The following is a 2,573-nucleotide window of genomic DNA, read 5'->3' as shown; positions in this document are numbered from 1 at the left end:
ATAGGTTTTATCAAGCACATTTCATCACCACCCTTCCTCCTATTCTCGCATTCCAACAAATGCGATTTAAGCCTTGGCAGGCTCGAACAAATGGGAATCAAAATTCAAGTCACTTTGCAACATATCCTGGCGTTCATTCCTCCTCACATTGATCGCCTCAGTCATCCGTCACCGAGCTTCTTCTGTGGGCCAGGGGCAGTGCCACACCACGGCATGCCATGGTCGTCTCTGCCCTCCAGAGGCTGCTGATCTAATGGGAAACAGCTTACTGCATCTTTACTTGTCTGTGTTCCTGTGCTATGATAGAGAAATGAACAGAACGCTGTGGGAATACAGATGAGGAAGGGAAGGGCTAATCTGTGTGGAGGGATCAGAGAGGAGTTGACGGGGAAACTGACATGTCAGCTGGATTTTTTTTTTTTTTTTAATGAGAAAGCGGGGTTTATTGCTTTAAACCTGTAGAGGCGGGGCCTGGGAAGGGGGACTGGGACAGATAAAGTTGGTGACTGCATCTTCCTGGCCTTTGCTGGGTTCTCAGCACCCTAGGATCTGCTGCCCACAGGCCAGACTCAGCGATGAAGACCCAGCACTGGGGGGCAGGGTCCTCTTCCTGACAGTGCAGCCTGTGGGGTCACCTGCAAGGTCGCATCGTGGAGGTGGGGGCTGCATTGCTGGCCTGCACTGGGGCCAGCATCCTCAAGAAAGCATCTTGTTGGAGGAGGTGGCAGCAGCTGCCCCCTTCTTCTTGGCCAGGGCCTTCAGCAGTGCCAGCTTCTTGGGCAGGCTGTTGCTGGCTTTCATCACCACGTCATGTTCGATCTTCTTCCAGATCCCGACTTCTAGGTCCGTCTTGAGCTTTTGCTACTTCTAGGTTCGTTTTGAGCTTTTTGTTTGTTTGTTTTGGGAGCATAACACGACTGCCTTTTCTCGGGCCCTGGACCCTTTCAGAGGCCACCCCCGCTGCCTCTTCGCTGGATTGTGCGCCTGCAAGTTGCGCTGCCCCTGCGCCATGATCCCACACGCAGCAGAATAGGGCAGCTGGATCTTAAAGGACAAGAAGAAAGGAAGAGATGTCCCAGGCAAAGGGAACAGCACAAGAGAATACAAGAATGTAGGAAAGGGAGCTGTGAAATCAGAACACGGAAAAATCCCACATACCTGGACTATAAGGGTCCAGATTTTGAAGGGCTGCATCTGCTGCTGCTGGTGGCAGGGAGCTGATGGTATCTATTTTGTAGAAAATCCACTCTGAAAGCTGGGCGGACGTAAGGCCATTCTGGAGTGCGTAAGATGCCCAGCTGTGCACAGTGTATTGAACCCCTGTAGAAAAGGATTGACTTTTTATGTTAAAGGTCTACAGACTAGACAGACAGAAGTGGGAAATTAAATTAATTAATCTCCTAAATAGGGGATAGCCCAGGTGCCTCCACTCCAGCCTCCCGTGGCCATGACAGAAATTGCTAATCAATGACAGCACTGCTTTCTGCTGAGTCTGGCCTTGGCCCCAGATTCTTCCCAATACAGAGCTCTAGGTTGCCACCACGATTAGCTGAGGCGGCACAGGAAAGGAAGCATATTTTCCATTATTACCCCAGGAAAATAAGCCTCATATTGATGTTAGTCCAAACCAAGCAACATCAGCTAGGAAAGCTTAATGTAAGAGTTCCTGAGAAGTAAACACAAGGAGTTAGAGGGGAAGAATCAAGTTCACAGCCTTGAGAAAGTACCATTTAAAAGTGGCTGGGGGTGGGGCAGAGCGGGGCTCGAGCCTCAAGATTAATTTTTTTCCAATGCGGTAAACTCACAGGGTAATCATCATCAAGCCGTCACTCTCCCCACCCTGCACTTGGAGATGATAAGCAATGCTCAAGGCCTTGCTGCTGCAGGTTTCACCTTCCAATTCCCCCTTTCACCTGCAGGAGAAGGGCGTTGCAAAGTGCAAAGTAAAAAAGAAATCAATTGAGATTCCTAAAGTGGGTGAGGGGCTAGCCATGTTCCTGGTCCAGCCCAACACGTAGGCTGTGCCCTGACTGGAAAAAGGCAAGAATCCATCTGGCCAAGGCCCCCTGCCCTGTTTCAGTCAGAATTCCAGAACAACTGCAGGGCTCAAGTTCTGAAGCTAGGGGCTTTGTGCTCCAGGGGTGGCCTTTGGCAAGGAAATAGGACAAATACCACATTGGTCTTTTGATCCTCTCTACCTGACCTCTGCCCAGGGCCTGCATTTCCTTTTCACACCTCCCCAGACCCCACCCCAGGAAGCAGAAGAAAGAAAATACTGGCCCCTGGGGTTCCCACCACAAAGTCCCCAGGAGAGCTGGCAAGGTGCAGGGACAAGGAGTCCCAACTCATTGCCCTAAGCATGTCCCACCTCTGTGCAGGGCCCCACAAACAACTACCTGTTTGCTTCCTCCTCACCTAAGTAGGAGGCCCCAGCAGCTGTGACGGTCCCTAATAGGGTGGGAGCCCCCCAGCAAGCTGAGTTTGGAGTCCAGCTCCCCGCACTGAAAGTCAGCCGGCATCCGTGAGTCCTAAAGTTCCCCGACCCATAACAAAAACCCACAAGGATCCAGCAG

At 51.3% G+C, this 2,573-nt stretch overlaps 1 pseudogene; it reads right to left on the bottom strand.

Annotated features, from left to right (window-relative positions):
* Nucleotides 1-596: 596 nt before the first annotated feature.
* On the bottom strand, nt 597-1,011 carry LOC101033430 (leydig cell tumor 10 kDa protein homolog pseudogene; annotated as a pseudogene).
* Between the last annotated feature and the right edge of the window lie 1,562 nt (nt 1,012-2,573).

This window comes from Saimiri boliviensis, chromosome 12 (genome assembly GCF_048565385.1).
Source record: "Saimiri boliviensis isolate mSaiBol1 chromosome 12, mSaiBol1.pri, whole genome shotgun sequence".
Lineage (NCBI taxonomy): Eukaryota > Metazoa > Chordata > Mammalia > Primates > Cebidae > Saimiri > Saimiri boliviensis.
Note: the sequence above shows the minus strand (reverse complement) of the source record. Positions and strands in the feature narration are given on the sequence as shown.